Source organism: Pristiophorus japonicus, chromosome 12, assembly GCF_044704955.1.
Source record: "Pristiophorus japonicus isolate sPriJap1 chromosome 12, sPriJap1.hap1, whole genome shotgun sequence".
Classification (NCBI taxonomy): domain Eukaryota; kingdom Metazoa; phylum Chordata; class Chondrichthyes; family Pristiophoridae; genus Pristiophorus; species Pristiophorus japonicus.
The window spans coordinates 176,050,597-176,077,972 of NC_091988.1; the positions used below are offsets into that span (position 1 = coordinate 176,050,597).

Sequence of the window (27,376 nt, forward strand, 5' to 3'; positions counted from 1 at the left end):
GCCTTCAATGGGCAGGCTGAGCGGGCAGTACAAACGATCAAACAGAGCTTTAAACGTGTCACAGAAGGCTCACTCCAAACCCGACTGTCCCAACTACTGCTCAGCTACTGCACAAGACCCCACTCGCTCACAGGGGTGCCCCCGGCTGAGCTATTCTTGAAAAGGACACTTAAAACCAGACTCTCGCTGGTTCACCCCAATCTGCATGATCAGGTAGAGAGCAGGCGGCAGCAACAAAATGTGAACGATGGTCACGCCACTGTGTCATGGGAAATTGATCTGAATGACCCTGTGTATTTGCTAAACTATGGACATGATCCCAAGTGGATCGCGGGCATGGTGACAGCTAAAGAAGGGAGTAGGGTGTTTGTAGTCAAACTAGGCAATGGACACATTTGCAGAAAGCACCTGGACCAAACGAGGCTGCGGTTCACAGACTGCCCTGAACAACCCACAGCAGACACCGCCTTTTTCGAGCCCACAACACACACCCAATGGATCAACGACACCACCCCGGACCAGGAAATCGAACCCATCACGCCCAACAGCCCAGCAAGGCCAGGCTCACCCAGCAGCCCTGCAGGGCCAACAACACGCCAGCCCAGTGAGGGCACAGCCAACACACCAGAACAGACATTTGTACCGAGAGAAAGAGGTCCACCAGGGAAAGAAAGGCTCACAACCGCCTCACCTTGTAAATAGTTTTCACTTTGACTTTGGGGGGGGGGAGGAGTGATGTTGTGTATCTGTAAAGCATGCACTCCTATGTTCCACCACCAGGGAGCGCATCCCCTGAAATCCCAAGGGATCCCAGCATCTCTTGGGAGCACTGTATATAAGCCTGTTCCTCACTCTGGACTGTCTTAATAAAGACTGAGGTCACTGTCTCATCTGTGTGCAGTCTCATCTGTGTTAGGAACACAATAAAGTTCATGTTCTGTTGTTACAGCACAAACATGAAGTAAAAAGGCTTGAGAACTTTGTTTGCATTGAATGAATTAAATCTGAGAATGTATTATTAGCACTTCAGTGTCTTTAATGTTTCATAGGTGATGCAGGACTGCAGATAGCTGCTACTGTTTAACAGAATGTATTTAATGAATGTTTGAGGCATTTAACAAATAATTGCAACATATTTTAATATCTTCAATATGAATGATCACATTCCAGTAATAATAACATTTGAAAGAAAAATAATTGTGATTTAGAACACTGGGCTTCCAGCCGAGGGAGATATAACTCCCCCTTGTCTGGCATTCAAATGAATGTTTCTTGCCAGAATAAGCTAGCACAGCAGTGGAGCTCTCTATCTCGTGGGAACGGAGAATTATGGGGGGGCGAGGTCAAAACAAGGTAATCTACTTGTACATAGGGTAGTATTAAAGTCAGTTGTAGAGAATTCTGTAGCTCAGACTGTCTCATCTTCCCTGCTGGATGAGTGGATGTGCTGGTGGAAGATGAAAGAAAAGCAGTAACTATCGGTATTCACTTCTATTGCTTGTTCAATTTTTTACAGTCGTAGTAACTGTTTACATACATAGCTCTAAGAATAAGAGAACCACATCCAACAAGTAAGAAATTCCTGTCATTATCTGTAACTAGGGAAGTATTTTATTTATTCTGAGGTCAAGCATTTTAGGTTCAATTTGTTATAACATGTTGGAAAAAAGAAATTAAAGACTTTCATTGTGTCTTTGTGTGGAATTCCCCAGCACTGTTAATTGGACTGTAGGGTACAGACCATAATTTTGAAATTTGCAGATGACATGAAACTTGGAAGTGTAGTAAACAGTGAGGAAGGTAGCAATAGACTTGAAGACATAGACAGGTTGGCAGAATGGGTGGACACATGGCAGATAAAATTCAACGTAGAGAAGTAAGAAGTGATCCATTTTGGTAGGAAGAATGAGAAGAGACCATACACAAGAAATGGTACAATTTTAAAAGGGCTGCAAGAACAGGGAGACTGGGGAGTCTTGGGCACAAATCTTTGAAGGTGGCAGGACAGGTTAACAAAGCTGTTCGTAAAGCATCTGGGATCCTGGGCTATATAAATAGAGGCATAGGTGCCGAAATTGCTCCTCTGCGCAAGGCCCGTTAGCGCCTCCGGCCAGCACTAGCCAGGCAATAAATGGTTTGCACCCGAGGGCAGAGGGCGGGATACCGCGGACGAAAATGGCTTTGCGCCGCACCCCGTAGTTGGCACCCCAGGAGGCGGCCCACACGGGGCGACGAAGCTGTCGGTGGCTGGAGCGCAGCGGCCCCCCTTAAAGGGGAGGGCCCAGCACCGCGGCTGCCATCTTAATTTAATTGTCGGCTGACTCTAGAGTTGGCCCGACAATGGCGGCTGCTGGTTTGGCCATGCCGGCAACAGGTGAGGGCCAAGCCGCCGACTCTGCGGGTGGGAAAAAGGGCCATCCCTGGAACACCAGGGAGCGAGGTGCCGTAGCAGCAGGCCGTCACACAAGCAGAGTGCTGGGCTGCAAGATTGTGACAAAGGCCCCGTGACCGAGGAGGAAGAAGGCCGCGCCCGGCAAGTCGGCTATTTTTGGGGGTAAGTTCCCCACCTCCTCTTTAATTGTCACCCCGCAAGTGGTTTCAGGGGGTGCTATCGAATGTTCGCAACGAGGCGAAAACGGGTCACTGCACATGGTGATGACATTGTCATCGCTGGCGCAGCGGAGCAGGGCGCTATTGGTTAGAGTGGAGCGATACTGGTTACCGCTGCCACTAAACTCCCGCGGAATTTTACGGGAATCGGTAACGGTGAAAAGTCGTTTGCGTCCCGTTAGCGCCCTCCAGCGACACTAATGGGAGGCGCAAAAGCCCCGAATTTCTCCTCCTAAGCCATTTAATATGAATGGGTTAATGTTAAAGTAGCAGACAAAGGAATGTTGTAGAACTTTATTAACTATTAGTCCACTAATACTAATTCTAGGCTTATATATACTTAGAACATACAGAGAGTAATGTTTATTAAAAAGAATGTGCAATGATGAACTAAACACTCTACATCCGTTGTTGGATATCTTAATTATAGAATTTACAACACAGGAGGTTGCGGAACTTACCTCTTCCCAACTCGACTCTATCTTTTCTCCCTTTGTTCACTCTCTTCCCACTGACTCTTCCGTCACTCTCCACCACTTTAACAGTTTCCAGTTTCCTGGCCCCAAACCATTTCCTTTTCGCATGGACGTCCAATCACTCTACACTTCCATCCCCCACCAGGATGGCCTGAGGGTGCTTCGCTTTTTCCTTGAGCAGAGACACAACCAGTCTCCACCCTCCTTCGCCTGGCTGAACTTGTTCTCACATTGAACAACTTCTCCTTTGATTCCACTCACGTCCTCCAAATTAAAGGTGTTGTTATGGGAACCGACATGGGTCTGAGCTATGCCTATAGGCTACATGGAACATTCTTTGTTCCAGTCCTACTCGGGTCCCCTCTCTCATCTCTTTTTCTGGTACATTGATGATTGTATCGGTGCCATTTCCTTCTCTCACCCTGAACTAGAAAATTTCATTCACTTTGCTTCCAATTCCCACCCTTCCCTTACCTTCACATGGTCCATCTCCGACTCTTCCCTTCACTTCCTCGACTTTTCTATCTCCATTTCTGGGGATCGATTGTTGACAAACATTCACTATAAGCCCACTGACTCCCATAGTTACCTGGACTACACTTCCTGTAAGGACTCTATTCCATTCTCCCAGTTTCTCTGTATTTGTCGCATCTGCTCTGATGATATGTCTTCCTTTTTCCTCAACTGAGGATTCCCTTCTACCAAGGTTGACATGGCCTTTGACTCTCCACTCTATTTCCTGCACTTCTGCTCTCACCCCTTCCTCTCCTCCCAGAACCATGATGGGGTGAAATGTGAGGACAAGGGGAACCCTATCAGTCTCCTCATTCACCATATCATTCTCCGCTATTTCTGCCACCTCCAGCGTGATCCCACCACCAAACAAATCTTCCTGAACCGTAGCATAGTGGTAATGTTACTGGACTAGTAATCCAGCAGCCTGGATTATTAATCCAGAGGCGTGAGTTCAAATCCCACCACGGCAGCTGGGGAATTTAAATTCAGTTAATTAAATAAATCTGGAATAAAAAGCTAGTATTAGTAATGGTGACCATGAAACTTTCGGATTGTTGTAAAACCCCATCTGGTTCACTAATGTACTTTAGGGAAGGAAATCTGCCGTTCTTGTCTGGTCTGGCCTACATGTGACTCCACACCCACGGCAATGTAGTTGACACAACTGCCCTCTGAAATGACCTAGCAAGCCACTCAGTTGTAACAAAACCTCTACGAGTAACAATAAGAAGAATAAAACCAGATGGACCACCCCGGCATCGACCTCGGCACTGGCTACAGACACGACAATGGTACAGCCAGCCCAGTCGACTATGCAAAGTCCTCCTCACCAACATCTGGGGACTTGTGCCAAAATTGGGACAGCTGTCCCACAGACTAAAAAGATTAGGATTAGGCAAGACTTGACACAGACTAGTCATGCAACAGCCAGACTCACAGAATCATATCTTTCAGCCAATGTCCCAGACTCTTCCATCACCACCTGGATATGTCCTGTCCCACTGGAAGGACAGACCCACAGGGGTGGTGGCATAGTGGTATACAGTCAGGAGGGAGTGGCCCTGGGAATCTTCAACATTGACTCCGGATCCCATAAAGTCTCATGGTTTCAGGTTAAGCATGGGCAAGGAAACCTCCTTATGATTACAACCCACTTTTAAACAACTAATGAGGAGAGGCAGAGGCTCCATGAATATCTCTGTCCTTGGTGATGGTGGAGCCCAGCACGTGAGTGCAAAAGACAAGGCTGAAGCATTTGCAACCATCTTCAGCCAGAAGTGCCAAGTGGACAATTCATATCGGCCTCCTCCTGAGGTCCTCATCATCATAAAAGCCAGTCTTCAGCCAATTCGATTCATTCCACGTGATATCAAAAAGTCGCTGAGCGCACTGGATACAGCAAAGGCTATGGGCCCCGACAACATCCCAGCTGTCGTGCTGAAGGCTTGTGCTCCAGAACTAGGCGCGTCTCTAGTCAAGCTATTCCAGTACAGCTACAAAACTAGCATCTATCCGACAATGTGGAAAACTGCTCAGGTATGTCCTGTTGACAAAAAGCAGGACAAATCCAATCCGGCCAATTACCGCTCTATCAGCCTACTCTCAATCATCAGCACTTACTCACCAATAACCTGCTCATCAATGCTCAGTTTGGGTTCCGCCAGCACCACGGCTCCAGATCTCATTACAGCCTTGGTTCAAACATGGACAAAAGAGCTGAATTCCAGAGGTGAGATGAGAGTGACTGCCCTTGACATCAAGGCTGTATTTGACCGAGTGTGGCATCAAGGAGCCCTAGTAAAACTGCAGTCAATGGGAATCAGCGGAAAAACTCTCCACTGGCTGGAGTCATACCTAGCACAAAGGAAGATGATTGTGGTTGTTGGAGGTCAATCATCACAGCCTCCGGACATCGCTGCAGGAGTTTCTCAGGGCAGTGTCCTAGGCCCAACCATCTTCAGCTGCTTCATCAACGACCTTCCCTCCATCATAAGGTCAGATGTGGGGGTGTTTGCTGATGACTGCACAGTGTTCAGTGCCATTCGCAACCCCTCAGATAATGGAGCAGTCTATGCCTGCATGCAGCAAGACCTGGGCGACATTCAGGCTTGGGCTGATAAGTGGCAAGTGACATTCGCACCGCCCAAGTGCCAGGCAACGACTATCTCCAACAAGCGAGTCTAACCACTGCCCCCTGATAATCAATGGCATTATTGCTCCACTGTAAGCATCTCCCATGATATGTTAATCTAAATTGGGTGAGATTGACATCAGGTTTTCATTACTCAGTGATAACATATCTCACTTCCTCGTGCCATTTATATCTCACTGCCTGGTCAAGGACTGATGAAATTAAGTGCAGTCAAGCAGGCATTTACACAGTGACGCAAACCAATTACCTCAAGGTTGGGAGGCAAATGCTGCATTCCCACCTTTTAATAAATACTTTTCTTCTGACCTCTGTTGGCTCATGCTGCTGCCTAAGGGAGATGAGAATTTTTTTACGCAGCGAGTTGTTGTAATCTGGAATGCACTGCCTGAGAGGGTGGTGGAACCAGATTCAGTAGTAGCTTACAAAAGAGAATTGGATAAATACTTGAAGGGGAAAAAATTGCAGGGCTATGGGGAAAAAGCGGGCAGTGGGATTAATTGGTAGCCCGTTTAAAGACCCGGCACAGGTACGATGGGCTGAATGGACTCCTTCTGTGCTGTAAGATTCTAAGTGGTAGATCTTTGTGTATTGGCAGACTATTCGAGCGTGAAGACATTACAGACAAACATAGAAACATAGAAAATAGGTGCAGGAGTAGGCCATTCGGCCCTTCGAGCCTGCATCACCATTCAATAAGATCATGGCTGATCATTCCCTCAGTACCCCTTTCTTGCTTTCTCTCCGTACCTCTTGATCCCTTTAGGAATATATCCAATGAACAATCAACAGCTCTCTGCAGCAGGGAATTCCACAGGTTAACAATTCTCTGAGTGAAGAAGTTCCTCCTCAACTCAGTCCTAAATGGCCTACCCGTTATCCTAAGACTCTGCCCCCTGGTTCTGGACTTCCCCAACAGCGAGAACATTCTTCCCGCATCTAACCTGTCCAGTCTAGTCAGAATCTTATATGTTTCTATGAGATCCCCTCTCATCCTTCTAAACTCCAGTATATAAAAGGCGCAGTTGATCCAGTCTCTCCTCATATGTCAGTCCAGCCATCCCGGGAATCAGTCTGGTGAACCTTCGTTGCACTCCCTCAATAGCAAGAACGTCCTTCCTCAGATTAGGAGACCAAAACTGAACACAGTATTCCAGGTGAGGCCTCACCAAGGTCCTGTACAACTGCAGTAAGACCTCCCTGCTCCTATGCTCAAATCCCCTAGCTATGAAGGCCAACATACCATTTGCCTTCTTCACTGCCTGCTGTACCTGCATGCCAACTTTCAATGACTGATGTACCATGACACCCAGGTCTCCTTGCATCTCCCCTTTTCCTAATCTGCCGCCATTCAGATAATATTCTGCCTGCGTGTTTTTGCCCCTAAAGTGGATAACCTCACATTTACCCACATTATACTGCATCTGCCATGCATTTGCCCACTCACTTAACCTGTCCAAGTCACCCTGCAGCCTCTTAGCGTCCTCCTCACAGCTCACACCGCCACCCAGTTTAGTATCATCTGCAAACTTGGAGATATTAAACTCAATTCCTTCATCTAAATCATTAATGTATATTGTAAAGAGCTGGGGTCCCAGCACTGAGCCATGCGGCACCTCACTAGTCACTGCCTGCCATTCTGAAAAAGACGCGTTTATCCCGACTCTCTGCTTCCTGTCTGCCAACTAGTTCTCTATCCACGTCAGTACATTACACCCAAAACCATGTGCTTTGGTTTTGCACACCAATCTCTTGTGTGGGACCTTGTCAAAAGTCCAAACCTCACCCGATGTTCACACCAATGCACACTTTCCATTGGAGAGCACTAGATAATAATCAAGATCAGGAGTCTGGGGATTTGTTTTCCTCTTCCTAGCACAGGCAAATTGAGGACAATTGTAGCACTTCCACTGCTGCTCTGGCTGAGACCAGTTAAGTCAGCATAGACTTTGAATCACACCTAGAAGCTTATGATGTATTTGAGTCAGGAACCACACCTGGTGGAGCATTTACCCATGATGCCATGGGGAAGAACAGATGAAGTAGTTTGGATCCAGTAGATCCATGGCTGTAATTCCACTGCTTCTCAAACATTATAAAGTATCCTTTTTGAATAATCTGCAGTTACAAGTAATTAACTATCAAATTAGTGAGGTGTTTATTACCTTGTACTGTTTGGTAACATGAATTAAGGTGTTTGTAGTAAATGAACAAAGTTGTTTTTTTAAGAAATCAAATCTTCCCAAACAAACACTTACTTCGGCTTTATGAACACAAGCTCAATTTGGCCTGGGTCTTTCAGAGAGAAAAAAATCAACATTGAACATTAACCGTGTTATTTTATGGATGTGTAAAAAAAACTGTGGCTGTCTGTGTGAAAAAGAACTGTTACTGGATCCAGGTCTCTGGCATCCAGCCAAGATCCAGTAAACCCAATCCCCAACTGTTTTGATCTCTTCTCTTGTTCCATCTCAGTCTGTGCCACTCGCAAATGTTTTGGTCAGGAGCACAAAAACAGTGGCATAGTTAGTAGATGCGGTGTAGCTAATATAGAAAGAGTGAGATGGTTGGATAATCTTACCCATTCTGTTTATTTTAACTTCTCTTCAGTTTAGTTTGGACTTAACCGCGTCTGAGTGGTGAGAATCTGGGTATACTATGTTAACATTTGTGGTTCATAAGTGCAATAAAAGAAACAGATGAGTTTTTAGAACTTCTGTACTTGGACAAACAGCCAGGCTGTTGTCTCTCTTTAACCATTTCCAGCAAAGTTCGTGCAATGTCATGTTTTACTCTGGTGTAGCGATGTAAGCTATATTTACACAACTAAATCAGAATCATACCACATGATCTCCATCGCACTTCACTTCCCTCAACTGATGGTTAGTGACTTGTTGTAGGCCACTGGATCATCAAAGCTACTATGAGGCCACTTTTAGTGTTATTGAGCCAATCAACAGCTATAAGACCATGAAACTTGTAACAGGACAGGGTGATTCCATGACCTGCTACCCCCAGCATGAAATTGCTTTCAGCCATTGATTTTAGATCCATTAAAATTAGTGGATAGAAAAGCACGATTGCATGCCTGAGATTTCTCAAGATGTGCCCGTATGAGGGGTGGTCCCCACAGACAGTGCTGGATCATGGCATCCCCCTTTAATGACCTTATGATGGCTCAGAGGGACATTTGCTTGTTCTGAGCAAGAATGTTACCTATTTCTTCTGATCTAAAGTGAGCTAACTGTATTTTACTAATTAGACCTGAAATTACCTATTTGGATTCTAGGGTTTGGTGTTTATCCCTCATGCTGGATATATCTTTAGGGAAAATTGTTGATTTGATTCCAAATTAAACAACTGGAAGAAGAGGTTTTGGTATGAAGCTAAATTCCATCTGATTTTGATAGGATTACTTTGATAACCTTGGACTAAACCCATTTTGTTGTTCATTTTAGGCTCAGTTAATGTTGCACTTTATTTTTGTAATTGGGCCAGGAACTCAGAGCTGCACGTTCCATGAGGAAAAAGCTGTTTTACCACTACGAGTGTAGCTCGGAGACATATTGGACTTGTTTAAATATCATATCGAATGTCAGTTCTCTGCTCTCTAGTGTGGGCTGGCCCGTGCTGTCCCTGGACCCTCGCCTCTTCTGGGCCCCAAACACTCGCCTCCCCTGGCCCCAATCACGATGCTCCTGGGTTCCAATATCTCACCACTCCTCCGCCCCAATCAAAAATGGAGCAGTCAATAACAGGACATCAATTAGTCTCCTCTTATCTTGGAGACATCAAAGTGGGAGTACGTGCGTGTGCACTAGGCCCATGCAGCAGAGCTTGGTCTCCAGTCATCTTGGTTAACTCTTGCCACTGGATCAAGACCTAGCTCTGTCAAGCCTGTGTGGTGGCTGGTGTACAATGGCCACCCCACGTTGAAACATCTGTGAACTCATCCCTTTTTGGTGTGGAAGCAGGTCATCCTCGATACGAGGGACTGCCTAATACTACTAATACTAATACATCACCGAATCCCCCAGCAGCAACATCCTGGGGGTCACCATTGACTGGACAATTAACTGTGGCAACAAGAACAGTTCAGAGGCTGGGTATTCTGCAGCAAGTGTCTCGCTTCCTAACTCCCCAAAGCCTTTCCACAAGGCACTGTATGGATGAATGCAGCTCCAACAAGAAGCTCGACACCACCCAGGACAAAACAGCCCACTTGATTGGCACCCCATCCACCACCTTAAACATTCACTCCCTCCATCACAGACCATACCGTGCTTGCAGTGTGTACCGTCTACAAGATGCACTGCAGGAACTCACCAAGGCTTGTACGGCAGCATCAGCCAAACCCGTGACCTCTACCAGCTAGAAGGGCAAGGGCAGCAGGCACATGAGAACACCACCACCTCCATGTTCCCCTCCAAGTCACACACCATCCTGAATTGGAAATATATCGCCGTTCCTTCATCGTCGCTGGGTCAAAATCCTGGAACTCCTTTCCTAACAGCATTGTGGGAGTACCTTCACCACACGGACTGCAGCGGTTGAAGAAGGCAGCTCACCACCATCTTCTCAAGGGCAATTAGGGATGGGCAATAAATGCTGGCCTTGCCAGCGACGCCCACTTCCCATGAACAATTTTTTTTTAAGTTCATAAGCGTAACCTCAGCTTCTAGTCGCCTGCCACTTTAATTCTCCGCTCCACTCCCACTTTGATCTCTCCATCCTCGGCCTCTTACACTGTTCCAATGAAGCACAACATAAGCTCGAGAAACAGCACCTCATCTGTCGATTAGGTACTTTACAGCTTTCTGGACTCAACATCGAGTTCAACAATTTTAGACCATAAACTCTGCCCCTATTTTTTTTATCTCTCACATGGCAGCTGTTATGAATTAGCTATACCCATTTACACCTCATCTAGACTCATCTTTTAGTTCTTTACTTGTCCCATTACCATCTCCTTTTGCTTTGCACTATCGTCCCTTTTGTCTTTTAATCTCTCCTGCCTTCCATCCTATCACAGACCTTCCATTTTGGCTTAAAAATCTGTTACATCTCTAACTTTTTCCAGTTCTGATGAAGGATCACAGACCTGAAACGTTAACTCTGTTTCTCTTTCCACAGCTGCTGCCTGATCATCTGAGCGTTTCAAGCATTTTCTGTTTTTACTCCAGAAGGGAGCCAATCAGTCCATCATGCCTGTGAAGGCATTAACTCTTCTCTTGAAGTTAATTCATCTAATCATATGTCCCCACCCTTTCTTAGTATCATTTTCAAATGCTTATCCTGTTCTAGTTTAAACTATAAAGTCTTTGTCTCGATAGCTATTTCTCATAAAGCATTCTATGTTCTAATAATAAAGTGTGAAAATATTCTTCCAACTTCCCCCTTCATTCTTCTAATGATAATCACTCAATTTCTCCTTGTTTCTGATTCACCAACCAATGGAAATTGTTACCAGCTGAAAACTTTTCATGATTTTGAAAACCTGTATCAGGTTCCACCTTAACCTTCCCCGTTGCAGTGACAAAAGCTCCAATTGTTTAAGTCATTCATACTATAATCTCTCATTTCTGGTATCATTCTAATAAATCTCTACTGTATCCTTTGCATTACCCTAATATCTTTCTAATAATGGTTTCCCAACACAGTACACATTAGTCATGCTTTGACCTAACTAATGTTGTGTTCAAATTTAACTTCACTTCCTTGGAATAACTGTTAAACAGAATTACAATTACAGCTAAAGTCTGATCATTTGTTTTCGAGGCTTTTGTGGCTTCCCTGTTGATTGAGAGTTGTAGTCCTCTTGTATGCTGCAGTTACAATAAAAATGTTCTGAGAAGATATTTGCCTCTTGTACTTCAATGGAGATGATACAGTGCAATTTCTTAAGTTTAAAACGGCAGAATGTTGTGACTACTTACAAAAGATTAAGATGTTTACACTGGTAATGCAGTGAGTTAAATTCACATTCTTTCACCTCTTGAGTGCCTGAGGACGTCCAGTAGACACCCACAGCACGCTGTCCGAATTTAAATGAGGCTATTTACATCTACTTAAATGAAATCCAATATTGAGTGGGCCTTGGGCCAACCTGTTCCGGCACAGGGATTGTTCCCCGCATACAGTTCGTACTGTCAGACTCAAACTCGCCAGTTATCCATTTTAACCCTCGCTATTTAACGTAGTACTGTCCTCCTCAACTGTCTTCTCTCCGTGAACGAGGAACTCCTCCCGGAATCAGTGTGGATTTCGGCCCCTCCAGGGCACAACGGACATGGTTTTTGCAGCGCGACAGCTGCAGGAAAAATGCAGGGAACAGCGCCAGCCCTTATACATGGCCGCCTTCGACCTTACAAAGGCCTTTGACACTGTCAGCCGCGAGGGTCTATGGAGCGTCCTCCTCTGTTTTGGATGCCCCCAAAAGTACATCACCATCCTCCGCCTGCTCCACAACGACATGCAGGCCATGATCCTTACCAACGGATCCATCACAGACCCAATCCACGTCTGGACCGGGGTCAAACGGGGCTGCGTCATCACCCCAACCCTCTTCTCAATCTTCCTCGCTGCTATGCTCCACCTCACAGTTGACAAGTGGAACTAAACTACAGTAGCAGAGGGAAGCTGTTCAACCTTTGCCGTCTCCAGGCCAAGTTCAAGACTACCCCAACCTCTGTCGTCGAGCTACGCATACACAGAGGCTGAACTCCAGGACATAATCGACGTATTTATTGAGGCGTACGAAAGCATGGACCTTACGCTAAACATCAGTACGACAAGAGCCTGTCCTCGCCGCACAGCACTGCCCCCCAGACATCAAGATCCACGGCGCGGCCCTAGACACCGTGGATCACTTCCCTTATCTCGGGAGCCTTCCATCAACAAGAGCAGGCATTGACGACGAGATCCAACACTGCCTCCAGTGCGCCAGTGCAGCCTTTGGCCGCCTGAGGAAAAGAGTGTTTGAAGACCAGGCCCTCAAAATTGTCACCAAGCTCATGGTCTATAGGGCCATAGTAATATCCGCCCTCCTGTATGGCTCAGAGACATGGACCATGTACAGTAGACCACCTCAAGTCACTGGAGAAATACCATCAACGATGTCTCCGCAAGATCCTACAAATCCCCTGGGAGGACAGATGCGCCAACATCCCCCAGCATTGAAGCATTGAACGCACTTGATCAGCTCTGCTGGGCAGGCCACATAGTTCGCATGCCAGACACGAGACTCCCAAAGCAAGCGCTCTATTTGGAACTCGTCCACGACAAACGAGCCAAAGGTGGGTAGTGGAAACGTTACAAGGACATCCTTGAAGCCTCCCTGATAAAGTGCGACATTCCCAGTGACACCTGAGAGTCCCTGGCCAAAGACCGCCCTAAGTGGGAGAAGTGCATCCAGGAGGGCACTGAGCTCCTCGAGTCTCGTCACCGAGAGCATGCAGAACTCAAGCGCAGGCAGCGGAAGGAGCGTGCGACAAACCAGACTCCCCGCCCACCCTTTCCTTCAACCACTGTCTGTCCCACCTGTGACAGAGACTGTGGTTCTTGTATTGGACTGTACAGACACCTAAGAACTCATACTAAGAGTGGATGCAAGTCTTCCTCGATTCCAAGGGACTGCCTATGATGATGAATGAATATCATGTGGCATTGCTCACATTATGTCAGAGCAATGCATATGTTATAAGTACAGGAACCTTTTATAATGTAAAACATGTTGTAATAGTCTGCTGAAATATAGGTGTCTGTCCCTGTAGACTGTAAAAGTTAAATGCTGTTAATTTAAAAACTGGGTGTGCTTGTTCAAAAGTCAGTTAACAGTTGCAGTTATTGTCCTTCTCGTATTTCACCACTGGAGACTTTACATTACAAATTATTGCCTTTGTTTTATAAGAATATAAGAAATAGGAGGAGACATGGGCCGTACAGTCCCTCGAGCCTGCTCCATCATTCAATCGATCATGGCTGCTCTTCTACCTCGACTACATTTCTCCGCCCCATATCCCGTGATACCCTTAGGAGGAGAAATTCAGATAATTTGTGCCTCCCGTTAAAGGGCACAAATGACTTTGTGACTGGGCGAGGTGCCGCTAACGACTCCCGCTAAATTTGGCAGGAGTTTAGCGGTGGCGGTTAAACGTAGCACCCCGCTCTACTGCGCCGGCGATGCTGACATCATCACCATGTGCAGTGCCCCGTTAGCGCCCCGGACCCTAAATTGGGTATCGCTCCCTGAAATTGCACCGGGCGATGACAGTGACAGCTTCAGGGGACGTGTACCGGGCGGCAGGCCGATAGCGGGGTGAAAGTTGAAAGGGAGGGGGGCTGCTGTTCAAAAAAAAAGGCCGGTTTTCTTGTGCGTCCCTTTTCTGCTTTGGACGCGGGGTCTATGCCGCAATCAGTCAGCCCAGCCTCTGCTCGAGTGCCTCCGCTCCACAGGTAGGATCTTTTCATTAATGGAGAATATGTAGTTTGGCCCGATCCCTTTAATTCAGGGAAGAGCCCCTCCTATGCGGCAATGCCCCTCCCCCCCCAGCTGTGCGCCCGCTCCCGCCCCAGAAAGGAAGTGGAGCGCTTGATTTTGCCAATTTCTCATGAGAGGTGAGACTTCTACGCCTGCCGCAAAGTCTCGCACCCCGTGTGTGTTACCACCCACCACCCCCAAATGGGGCGCACCCAAATATTTAGCCCTAATTAGAGTCCAAAACTCTATCAATCTCAGTTGAAGGAAAAATCTGCTTTAAACATCCCTAACAACAACAAGATCTTTTAATGATGGCTAAACCACATTAAAATGCAAGTTGAGGAACAGGAATATGGAAGAACCTTTTAAACACACGCTGCCCTGGTTTTTGCAGTAGTAGTGACGGCAAAACTGTCAGCGTTCGCCGTCATTGTCCCTCTGAAACTGAAACTCTGCAACTTCAGGATTTAGCGTATGCGCAGATAAACGTGGAAATCCTGAAGTTGCCGTCAATCATTCCCTGCTCCGCCACAGGTTGCGCTGTGGAACTCTGCAGAGTCGGCAATCAATTGAAATGACACTGAAGGATGAAAACTGCCCTCATTGCGCTGGAATATCGCTGTTAAACAATTTTGCTGGATAAGAAACAAACTCCTTCTGGTTCCATTTTTATGTAGCGGGGCCCCGATCTGACTGAGAAAGGCACAGAGTGAGAGAGGCAGGGAGGGGAGGAGGCAAAGTGAGAGATGAACCAGCGAGAGCGGGAGGGGAGGAGAGAATCAGAGCGACAGACAGAGCAGAGAGTGGCCTCTGATGTTAACCCCCCCACGCCCCTGTTGAAAGAGATGTAAATGAGGTTTTAATAGCATATTGACTGTTGTACAACCGTTCTGGCTCTGAAAAATGAATGTTATATTTATGGAATGTCAATTTTTTTCATTAATATGATTAAGAATTACATGGTTTTTAAAACAATATTTTTTTAAGTTTGTTTATGCTATTTCAGTTTCTACCATAATCCTATGTGTATGTCCCAATCTTTATTTTACTCTCTGTAAAATTTATAAAAGGTAAATTAGAATCTGTGCATTTTACTTCCTGATTTGCTGTCTGTGAAAATTCTTCAATGTGATTGACTGCTTAGCCAACATGATGACACCTGTTGCTGGACACTGGAGATTTGTTTTATTTGGCGCCAGATTCAAGCAAAGTTTGGGAGAGCTGAAATCAATGTCACAGAGATCATGAGATCTTTGTGGGCAACTTTCTTGGAGGTGAGCGACGAGTGCCATCGCTTGCCGCTGACCATAAATTCCAGGCCAATATGTCAGACAAAAGCAGCTTGTAACCAAGGATAAATCTTGGGTTGCTATGGGACCAGTCGGTACTGTCTTGAGATAAGACACTCATTAAACTTCAATTGTTTCTTATCCAGCAGCAATTTGAGTGGTGAAATAACCCCTCTAAACTTTGGTTCCTTCAAGCATGGCTGTTCCCCTTCTGGTTCAATCATTGAGACGTCCATGTGAAAATCACATGCGAGAAGTCTGGACACAAAGAATATAAGAACTTAATAATACCTAGCTCGTTTACTGCAGTCAGCCAGGACAAACATAAGAACATAAGAACATAAGAATTAGGAACATCTAGCCCCTCGAGCCTGCTCCGCCTTCAACAAGATCATGGCTGATCTGGCCGTGGACTCAGCTCCACAACATGTCCTGGTCTAATGGAAAGAAGACGTCTAAAGGTTTCAACAGACTTCAGGTGATCGGCGTTTTGGTCACCAGACACTTGAAGACTCCAGAACAGGTCTGGAAACTTACAGCATAGAAGGAGACCATTCGGCTCGGCATGCCTGCGCTGACAAGTTGTGTTTCTTATTAAATCCATGCATTAATGGTTAAATAAAAGATCTCAGAGAGGTGATGTATCTATGTGTTTTTGTTAAGGTGGATTCAGGTCTACAAATCCCATTCCAACAGCTAAAGTGGGAGGTGCGAAAGTCATAAATAATTCTTACAGTCTTGACTATATTCAATGACTGAGCATCCAGACTGAGCCTTCTTGGGGTAGAGAATTCCAAAGATTCATAACACTCTGAGTGAAGAAATTTCTCCTCGTCTCAGTCCTAAATGCCAACCCCGTTATCCCTAGACTAGTTCTAAACACTCCAGTAAGTGTAGCCTCTCAGCATTTATCCTGTCATTTACCGGCTTTGGACACGACAACAGCACACCCAGCCCAGTCGACAGTGCAAAGTCCTCCTCACTAACATCTGGGGACTTGTGCCAAAATTGGGAGAGCTGTCCCACAGATTTGTCAAGCAACAGCCTGACATAGTCATACTCACAAAATCATATTTTCAGCCAATGTCCCAAACTCTTCCATCACCATCCCTGGGTATGTCCTATCCCACCGGCAGGATAGACCCACCCGAGATGGTAGCACAGTGATATACAGTCGGGAGGCCCTGAGAGTTCTCAACTCTAGACCCCATGAAGTCTCATGGCTTCAGGTCAAGCATGGGCAAGGAAACCTCCTGCTGATTACCACCTACCGCCCTCCTTCAGCTGATGAATCAGTACTCCTCCATGTTGAACACTATTTGGAAGAAGCACTGAGGGCAGCAAGGACACAGAATGTACTCTAGGTAGGGACTTCAATGTTCAACACCAAGAGTAGCTCAGTAGTACCACTACTGACCGAGCTGGCCGAGTCCTGAAGGACATAGCTGCCAGACTGGGCCTGCAGCAGGTGGTGAGAGAACTAACACGAGGAGAAAAACCTACTTGATCTCGTCTTCACCAATCTATCTGTTGCAGATGCACCTGTCCATTATAGCATTGGTAGCAGTGATCACCGCACAGTCATTTGTGGAGACAAAGTTCCGTCTTCACACTGAAGAAATCCTCCGTCGTATTGTGTGGCACTACCACCGTGCTAAATGGGATAGATTCAGAACAGATTTAGCAGCTCATAGCTGGGCATCCATGAGGCGCTGTGGGCCATCAGAAGCAGCAGAATTGTATTCCACCACAATCTGTAACCTCATGGCCCGGCATATCCCTCACTCTACCATTAGCATCAAGCCAGGGGACCAACTCTGGTTCAATGCGGAGTGCAGAAAAGTGTGCCAGGAGCAGCACCAGGTGTAGTTAAAAATGAGGTAGCAACCTGGGGAAGCTGCAACACAGGACTACATGCATGCTAAGCAGCGGAAGCAGAATGCTATAAGCAATCCCACAAACAACGGATCAGATCAAAGCTCTGCAGTCCTGCCACATTCAGTCATGAATGGTGGTGGAGAATTAAACAACTAACAGGAGGAGGAGGCTCCATGAATATCCCCATCCTCAATGATGGCGGAACCCAGTGCGCAAGTACAAAAGAAAAGGCTGATGCATTTTCAACTATCTTCAGCCACAAGTGCCAAGTAGATGATCTTTATCAGCCTCTTCCTGAGGTCTCCGCCATCACAGAAGCCAGTTGTAAGCTAATTCAATTAATTCCACATGATATCCAGAAGTGGCTGAGTGCACTGGATACAGCAAAGGCTATGGGGCCCGACAACATCCTGGTTGTCGCGCTGAAGACCTGTGCCCCAGAACAAGTCGCACGTCTAGTCAAGCTGTTCCAGTACAGCTCATCATCATCATCATCATAGGCAGTCCCTCAGAATCGAGGAAGACTTGCTTCCACTCTTAAAATAAGTTCTTAGGCGGCTGAACAGTCCAATACGAGAACCACAGTCCCTGTCACAGGTGGGACAGATAGTCGCTGAGGGAAAGGGTGGGTGGGACAGGTTTGCCGCACGCTCTTTCCGCTGCCTGCGCTTGGTTTCTGCACACTCTCGGCGATGAGACTCGAGGTGCTCAGCGCCCTCCCGGATGCACTTCCTCCACTTAGGGCGGTCTTTGGCCAGGGACTCCCAGGTGTCAGTGGGGATGTTGCACTTTTTCAGGGAGGTTTGAGGGTGTCCCTGTAACGTTTCCTCTGCCCATCTTTGGCTCATTTGCCATGAAGGCTTGCTTTGGGAGTTTTGTTTGTGGCATGAGAATGATGTGGCCTGCCCAGCGGAGCTGATCAAGTGTGGTCAGTGCTTCAATGCTGGGGGATGTTGGCCTGGTCAAGGACGCTAATGTTGGTGCGTCTGTCCTCCCAGGGGATTTGTAGGATCTTGCGGAGGCATCGTTGCAGGTATTTCTCCAGCGACTTGAGATATCTACTGTATATGGTCTATGTCTCTTTGCCATACAGGAGGGCGGGTATTACTACAGCCCTTATACATAGCCTTCTTCAACCTTAAAAAGGTCTTTGACACTGTCAACCGTGAGAGTCTATGGAGCATCCTCCTCCATTTCGGATACCCCCAAAAGTTCGTCACCATCCTCCGCCTGCTCCATGACGACGTGATCCTTACCAACAGATGCATTACCGACTCAATCCACGTCCGGACCGGGTCAAACAGGGCTGCATCATTGCCCCAACCTTCCAGTACAGCTACACCACTGGCATCTACCTGACATTGTGGAAAACTGCACAGGGATGTCCTGTCCACAAAAAGCAGGACAAAACCAATCCAACCAATTACCGCTCCATCAGTCTACTTTCAATCATCAGCAAAGTGATGGAAGGTGTCAACGACAGTGCTATCAAATAGCACTTACTCACGAGTAATCTGTTCACTGATGCTCAGTTTGGGTTCCGCCAGGACCACTCGGCTCTAAACTTCATTACAGCCTTGGTGCAAACATGGACAAAGGAGCTAAATTTCAGAGGTGAGGTGAGAATGACTGCCCTTGACATCAAGGCAGCATTTGATCGAGTGTGGCATCAAGGAGCCCGAGTAAAATTGAAGTCACTGGGAATCAGGGGGAAAATGCTCCACTGACTGGCTGGGATGATTGATCTTCAACAACCACAACTAGCACAAAGGAAGATGGTTGTGGTGGTTGAAGATCAATCATCCCAGACCCAGGACATCGCTGCAGGAGTTCCTCAGGGCAGTATCCTAGGCCCAAGCACCTTCAACTGCTTCATCAATGACCTTCTCTCCATCATAAAGTCAGAAGTGGGAATGTTCGTTGATGACTGCACAGTGTTCAGTGCCCTTCACAACTTCTCAGAAAATAAAGCAGTCCATGCCCACATGCATTACGCCCTGGACGACATTCAGGTTTGGGCTGATAAGTGGCAAGTATCAATCATTCACGCCTCACAAGTGCCAGGTAATGACCATCTCCATCCAGTGAGAATCCAACCACCTCCCCATGATATTCAACGGCAATACCATCACCGAAACTCCCACCATCAATATCCTGGGGGGTCACCATTGTCCAAAAACCTAACTGGACCACCCACATAAATACTGTGGTAACAAGAACTGTTCAGAGGCTGGGTATTCTGTGGTGAGTGGTTCACCTCCTGACTCCCCAAAGCCTTTCCAATATCTACGAGGCACAAGTCAGCAATGTGATGCAATACGCTCCACTTGCCTGGATGAGTGCAGCTCCAACAACACATCAAGAAGCTCGACACCATCCAGAACAAAGCAGCCCGCTTGATTGGCACCCCACCCACCACCTTCAACATTCACTCCCTCCACCACCGGCGTACCATAGCTGCAGTGTGTACCATCTACAAGATGCGCTGCAGCAACTCGCCAAGGCTTCTTCAGCAGCACCTCCCAAATCAGCGACCTCTACCACCTAGAAGGACAAGGACAGCAGGCGAATGAGAGCAACTGATATGTCCTTACTTTACAGTATAAATGCACACGAGGCCCATACTTGAGAGAAGGTCACTCTGTGACTAGTTACCTTTATTACCAAGACCTCAAATGATGAAGGTGGGTGGAGCTTCCCCTTTTATACCTGAAAGTCCAGGTTAGGAGTGTCTCCCACAAGCTTGCCCATTGTGGTCAATGTTCTCAAGGTGTACAATTTAGGTCAGCTTATACATGGGTTACAATGATAGTTGAATACATGACAGCAACATCACCTACAAGTTCCCCTCCAAGTTACATACTGACTTGGAAATATATTGCCGTTCCTTCATCGTCGCTGGGTCAAAATCTTGGAACTCCCTCCCTAACAGCACTGTGGGAGCACCTTCACTATACGTACTGCAGCGGTTCAAAAATGCGGCTCACTACCACCTTTTCAAGGGCAATTAGGGATGCTCACATCCTGGAACGAATTTTAAAAAATTCTATTCAACCTTATTCCCTCCCTTAAGCATGACACAGTGTGTGATGCCTGAAGTCTGACAGATAGGAAGCACGTGGATATACATAATTTATAGTTATTATATTTGAATTTGAATTTCCTTTGTGATGTTCAATAGAGTACTGATATTTGATCACTTCTCTCTCTCTATTTCTCTCATATTGTTTGAAAATGTGGAAAATAACGCAGAGAATGATTCATACAAGAACTTTAAAGATTCTCACATCACACAAAAATATCAAACAATCAGAAAATGATGGAAATATACAGCATACCTGTCACCATCTATAATTAGAGGAGATAATGTTTTCGATGTTTGCAATTTGTCAGAACTCGAAAGATTGCAATTTAGAGTGGAGTTATACTACATATTTAATAAGAGTGCAAAGTGGTTTCAGCATTGCACCAATGGTAAATTTGTGTGTAAATTACACATTAAGGCCCAAATTGAATGAAGTGAACTGAGACCACAAATTCTAGTGTCCATGTGTGGTCAGGGAATGTCACTTCAGTTTGCTTTGGTTTCAATTCTGGTCCTGACTTTTTAAATATACATTAACATAAGAACATAAAAAATAGGAGCACGAGTAGGCCATATGGCCCCTCGAGCATGCTCCGCCATTCAATACGATCATGGCTGATCCGATCATGGACTCGGGTCCACTTTCCTGCCCGCTCTCCATAACCCCTTATTCCCTTATCGTTTTAGAAACTGTCTATTTCTGTCTTAAATTTATTCAATGTCCCAGCTTCCACAGCTCTTTGAGGCAGCGCATTCCACAGATCCACAACTCTCTGAGAGAAGAAATTTCTCCTCATCTCAGTTATGCCCTCTAGTTCTAGTCTCCCCTATCAGTGGAAACATCCTCTCTGTATCCAACCTGTTAAGCTCCCTCATAATCTTACACATTTCAATAAGATCACCTCTCATTAATGACTGGGACTTGGGTATACAGGGAATAATTTCAAAGTTTGCAGATGACACGAAACTCGGAAATGTTGTAAACAGTGAGGTGGATAGTAACATACTTCAGGAGGACAGAGACAGACTTGTAGATACATAGCAGATGAAATTTAATGCAGAGAAGTATGAAATGATACATTTTGGTAGGAACAATGAGGAGAGGCAATAAAAACGGAATGGTCCAATTTTAAAGTGGATGTAGGAACAGAGAGACCTGGGCGTGTACGTGTTCAAGTTTTTGAAAGTGGCAGGACAAGTTGAGAACATAAGAACATTAGAAATAGGAGCAGGAGTAGGCCATTTGGCCCCTCGAGCCTGCTCCACCATTTAATACGATCATGGCTGATCTTCTACCTCAACTCCACTTTCCTGCACTTTCCCCATCTCTGTTGATTCCCTTAATATCCAAAAATCTATCCCTCTCTGTCTTGAATATACTCAACAACTGAACATCCACCACCTCAAGGGATAGAGAAATCCAAAGATTCACCACCCTCTGAGTGAAGAAATTTCTCATCTCTGTCCTAAATGGCCGACCCATTATTCTGAGACTGTGACCCCTGGTTCTAGACTTCCCAGCCAGGGAAAACCTCTTCCCTGCATCTGCCCTGTCAAGCCCTGTAAGAATTTTGTATGTTTCAATGAGATCACCTCTCATTCTTCTAAACTCTAGAGAATATAGGCCTAGTCTACTCAATCTCCCCATCTCAGGAATCAATCTAGTGAACCTTTGTTGCACTCCCTCTGTGGCAAGTATATTCTTCCTTAGGTAGGGAGACCAAAATTGTACACACTACTCCAGGTGTGGTCTCACCAGGGCCCTATATAATTGCAGAGATTACAGTGTAGGTGAGTGCATTAATCTTGGAGCAGCCTGTGAATTGTTCCATAAAATACTGACACTGTAGCTCCAGCACGCTGCTCTCCTGCGCTTTTCCGCTCACTCTCCAGCCACTCAAGCTTTGGTCGTTGGTTCTTTACTAGTGACCACACATATTCTGGCCTCGTGTCCCGGCCTCGCTGCTGGCCTCGATCTCCCGACCTCGCTGTTGGACTCGGCCTCCCAACCTTGCTGCTGGTCCATGCTGTACCTTCCCTGGGTCCCGGCCTCACTGCTGGTCCGTGCTGTACCTTCCCTGGGTCCTCGCTGCCTTCCGATTCCTGCCGGTCCTCCGATCCTCATCACCCGCCGATTCTCGCCGCCCATGGCCCCCCGGCCCCTGGTGCGCATTGGTTTTACCAGTTTCCTCATCCCTCGCCACCCAATGTCGCCGGATTGGAGACGGCCGGTGGTTGGGCCGCCGCCATCTTGCCCGCCATCAATGGCCGCAAAAATTGCAGAAAGGCATCTTTACTCTTAGACTCAACTCCTCTTGTAATAGGAGTTGAGTCTAAGAGGCCAACATACCATTTGCTTTCTTAATTGCTTGCAGTACCTGCATGTTAACTTTCAGTGATTCTTCTACAAAGTCACCCAGATCCCTCTGAACACCAACATTTCCCAATCTCTCACCATTTAAAAAATACTCTGCTTTTCTATTTTTCCTACTCAAGTGGATAACTTCACATTTAATTCCTTTTGCCATCTTCTTGCCCAGTCTATATTCCCCTTGAAGCCTCTTTGCATTCTCTTCACAACTTACATTCCCTCCTAGCTTTGTATCATCAGCAAACTTGGATATATTACATTTGGTCCCCTCATCCAAATCATTGGCCTAGATTGCGAAGAGCTGAGGCCCAAGCACTGATCGTTGCGGTACCACATTAGTTACAGTCTGCCAACACGAAATATGGATCCTTGGCTTTATAAATGAGCCATAGAGCCATAGAACCGTAGAAAACAAGCTATGCAAAACAATAATCCATGAGAAAATTACCAGTTACTTGGATAAGCATGCACTCTGAAAGGAGAGCCAGTATGGATTTGGTAAGGGCAAATGATGTTTGACTAAGTTGATTGAATTTTTGATGCGGTAACAGAGAGGGTGGATGAGGGCAGATTTGTATATGGACCTTCAAATGGCGTTTGAGAAAGAACCACCTATTGGTATAAAAGGGGCAGTAACAGCATGGAAACAAAATTGGCTAAGGGATAGAAAAAAGAGTTGAGGTGAATGGGTTTTTTTTGGACTGGAGAGAGGTATACAGTGGAGTTCCCCAAGGTTCAGTACTAGGACCACTGCTGCAGGAACATTGGATACAGGGCACAATTTCGAAATTTGCAAACGACACAAAACTTGGAAGTGTAGTAAACAATGCGGATAATAGTAATAGACCTCAAGAGGATATAGACAGGTTGGTGGAATGGGGGAGTACATGGCAGGTGAAATTCAACCCAGAAAAGTGTGAGGTGATACATTTTGGTACAAAGAATGAGTGGAGACAATATATGCTAAATTGTACAATTCTAAAGGGGTGCAAGAAGAGAGAAGCCTAGGTTCTCCTTTTAAAAAAGGAGGGAGAGAGAAAACAGGGAATTATAGACCGGTCAGCCTGACATCGGTAGTGGGTAAAATGATGGAATCAATTATTAAGGATGTCATAGCAGCGCATTTGGAAAGAGGTGACATGATAGGTCCAAGTCAGCACGGATTTGTGAAAGGGAAATCATGCTTGACAAATCTTCTGGAATTTTTTGAGGATGTTTCTAGTAGAGTGGACAAGGGAGAACCAGTTGATGTGGTATATTTGGACTTTCAGAAGGCTTTCAACAAGGTCCCACACAAGAGATTAATGTGCAAAGTTAAAGCACATGGGATTGGGGGTAGTGTGCTGACATGGATTGAGAACTGGTTGTCAGACAGGAAGCAAAGAGTACGAGTAAATGGGTACTTTTCAGAATGGCAGGCAGTGACTAATGGGGTACCGCAAGGTTCTGTGCTGGGGCCCCAACTGTTTACACTGTACATTAATGATTTAGACGAGGGGATTGAATGTAGTATCTCCAAATTTGCAGATGACACTAAGTTGGGTGGCAGTGTGAGCTGCGAGGAGCTATGAGGCTGCAGAGTGACTTGGATAGGTTAGGTGAGTGGGCAAATGCATGGCAGATGAAGTATAATGTGGATAAATGTGAGGTTATCCACTTTGGTAGTAAAAACAGAGAGACAGACTATTATCTGAATGGTGACAGATTAGGAAAAGGGGAGGTGCAACGAGACCTGGGTGTTATGGTACATCAGTCATTGACATGCAGGTACATCAGGTGGTTAAGAAAGCAAATGGCATGTTGGCCTTCATAGCGAGGGGATTTGAGTACAGGGGCAGGGAGGTGTTGCTACAGTTGTACAGGACCTTGGTGAGGCCACATCTGGAGTATTGTGTACAGTTTTGGTCTCCTAACCTGAGGAAGGACATTCTTGCTATTGAGGGAGTGCAGCGAAGGTTCACCAGACTGATTCCCGGGATGGCGGGACTGACCTATCAAGAAAGACTGGATCAACTGGGCTTGTATTCACTGGAGTTCAGAAGAATGAGAGGGGATCTCATAGAAACGTTTAAAATTCTGATGGGTTTAGACAGGTTAGATGCAGGAAGAATGTTCCCAATGTTGGGGAAGTCCAGAACCAGGGGTCACAGTCTAAGGATAAGGGGTAAGCCATTTAGGACCGAGATGAGGAGAAACTTCTTCAACCAGAGAGTGGTGAACCTGTGGAATTCTCTACCACAGAAAGTTGTTGAGGCCAATTCACTAAATATATTCAAAAAGGAGTTAGATGAAGTCCTTACTACTCGGGGAATCAAGGGGCATGGCGAGAAAGCAGGAATGGGGTACTGAAGTTGCATGTTCAGCCATGAACTCATTGAATGGCGGTGCAGGCTAGAAGGGCCGAATGGCTTTCTCCTGCACCTATTTTCTATGTTTCTATGTTACTTGTGCACAAGTATTTGAGGTGGCAGGCAGGTCAACATAATAGTTAATAAAGCATATGGGACCCTGGGATTTATAAATGGAGGCATAGGGGCCGAAATTCAGGCCCATGAGAAAGCTGGCACACCTACCTTTTTTTTAAAAATGTTTTTACTGTCAGGTCCGATGAGGCGGGCTCTCGATCAATTTTCTCCTCTTTGCCGTTTTTTTCAGATGGTCATAAAAGGGGCGGAAGTGCAGCGGTCAGTGCTAGTGAGGGGCGGGACAGAGTCTCTGCAGCAGTCATTCAGCAGCAGAGCAGTGGTGACGTCAGTGCGCATGTGTGTCACCACGCCTCTCTCTTATTTAAAGGGGAGAGAAGCAGCGTTTTTTTTAGGTTCAGCCACTGGGCCACCAGGGAGGGTTTTGGCCAGGCCAGCAGCCTGGCACCCAAGAGGGGCTGCCAGGCTGCCTGTTGGTGGCCTGGCTGAACTCAGGGCCATAATTGTCCAGCCAATCGGGAAGTCAGCCGGCAAAAAAAACATGCCGGCTGCGGCAGCGCGCTGCCCCTTGAAGGGCCGCCACGCTGCCGTGCCTCACACACAATAAACCAGGTGCACTGACAGAAAAAGCTTTCGGGGGCACTGCGCGGAGGCTCGTCAATTTTTTTCAGGTAAATTTCACGCTGGGTGGGATGGAGGTGTGGGAGAGCAGCGGTGGGCACTTTGATGATGCGCTTGGAGCGGTCGGCAGCTTCAGGACGAAAGTGGGGACTGGCCGAAAAATCTCCGAGTTGAATTTGGATCGTGGTGGCCAACGGACTGCAACGCGCCGGCCACTCGATTCCGCCGCATGGCCACTGCAAAACGGTGGTAACGGGCCTTATCCGGACCCTGAATTTCAGTAGAGTACAAAAGCCAGAAGCTATGCTAAACCTATATAAAACACTAGTTTAGCCCTAGCTGGAGTATTGAGTCCAATTCTGGGTACAACACTTTAGGAAGAACGTGAAGGCTTTGGAGAGGGTATAGAAGAGATTTACTAGAATGGTTCCAGGGATGAGGGAATGCAGTTACATGGACAGACTGTAAAAGCTGGAGTTGTTCTCATTGGAGCAGAGAAGGCTAAGAGGAGATTTGATAGAGTTGTTTAAAATCATGAAGGGTTTAGATGGAGCAAATAAAAAGAAACTGTTTCCAATGGCTGAAGGGTCGATAACAAGAGATTTAAGGCGATTGGCAAAAGAGCCAGAGGGGACATGTGGTAAAACTTTGTTATGCAACGAGTGGTTAGGATTTGCAATGCATTTCCTGATAGTATGGTGGATACAGATTCAATAGTAGCTTTCAAAAGGGAATTAGATAAATACTTAAAGGATAAAAAAATTGCAGGGGTATGGAGAGTGGGGAATTGCTCTTCGAAAGAACCAGCACAGACTCAATGGGCTGAATGGCCTCTGTTATGTATTTAACCCTTTGTAACCTGCATGACACTTAATCACCAGAGAGCCCACCTGTTGGAGTCCCAAGGGATCCCAGCATCCCTTGGGAGCACAGTATATAAGCAGGCCACCCACAAGGTACCTGCACTCTGGAATCTTACTAAAGGAGCTAAGGTCACACTTGCTCATTACACACAAAACTCAGTTTCAACTTTTATTATGAGTGTATCAATTGGCGACGAGGTAACAAACAACCGCGCAAAAACGCAAAGAACAGTCGGCATCCTGGAGAAGCTCTCAGAAGGGGACGATTGGGAGGCCTTCGTGGAGTGACTCGACCAATACTTCGTGCCAACGAGCTGGAAGGGGATGAGAACGCTACCAAACGAAGGGCGATCCTCCTAACTGTCTGTGGGGCAACAGCCTATGGCTTCATGAAGAATCTCCTGGCCCCGGCAAAACCAACAGAAAAATCCTACGAAGAATTGTGTACGCTGGTCCGGGAGCACCTAAATCCTAAAGAAGGCATTTTGATGGCAAGATATCGGTCTACACGTGTCAACGATCGGAGGGCCAGGAAGTGGCGAGCTACTTCGCTGAACTAAGGTGCCTCGCAGGACATTGTGAGTTTGAGGGATTCCTAGAACAAATGCTCAGAGAC

The 27,376-nt window shown here is 46.4% G+C and overlaps 1 protein-coding gene and 1 long non-coding RNA gene across 2 annotated transcripts in view; one reads left to right on the top strand and one right to left on the bottom strand.

Moving 5' to 3' along the window:
* Positions 1 to 27,376, top strand: part of tm9sf4 (transmembrane 9 superfamily protein member 4) — a 96,046-nt gene that overhangs the window by 9,753 nt on the left and 58,917 nt on the right. The gene's annotated exons all lie outside the window — the stretch shown is intronic.
* Positions 1,123 to 25,756, bottom strand: LOC139277564 (uncharacterized). The gene is made up of 2 exons (XR_011596109.1): positions 25,427 to 25,756; positions 1,123 to 1,447 (listed from the first exon to the last, which is right to left on the bottom strand). It is a non-coding gene; the product is annotated as an uncharacterized lncRNA (long non-coding RNA).